The sequence below is a fragment of the Dermacentor variabilis genome, chromosome 7 (genome assembly GCF_050947875.1).
Source record: "Dermacentor variabilis isolate Ectoservices chromosome 7, ASM5094787v1, whole genome shotgun sequence".
Classification (NCBI taxonomy): Eukaryota; Metazoa; Arthropoda; class Arachnida; order Ixodida; family Ixodidae; genus Dermacentor; species Dermacentor variabilis.
Window position 1 is genome coordinate 63758482 of NC_134574.1, and position 351 is coordinate 63758832.

The window sequence follows — 351 nt, forward strand, 5'->3', positions numbered from 1 at the left end:
TACTTGACTTGCAAACGAAAGGCTTGCTTTCCTAATTTCTATGTCGGCGTACAGCTACGCCCCTGCTGTGTTAATACGGCTTGCAGTGATGGGTTATTGGGTGTGTGCAAAACGACGCTACCTTCAGTAAAACTACATCGCTGCAGGTTTTAATTTTCATTTTTAAACGACATAAGCGTAGCTTATCATGCACCTTGTAATTGTATACACTTACTGTCCTTTCTGAAGCGTAGGATTTAATCTATTCGAAACGCTCTTTGAACTGCGATAATCTAAACTATTTTCGTCTACTGCAGTATTATTCCTGCATTCTACCGCTAAGATTTTTAACAATTTGGTTATTTTTACAGC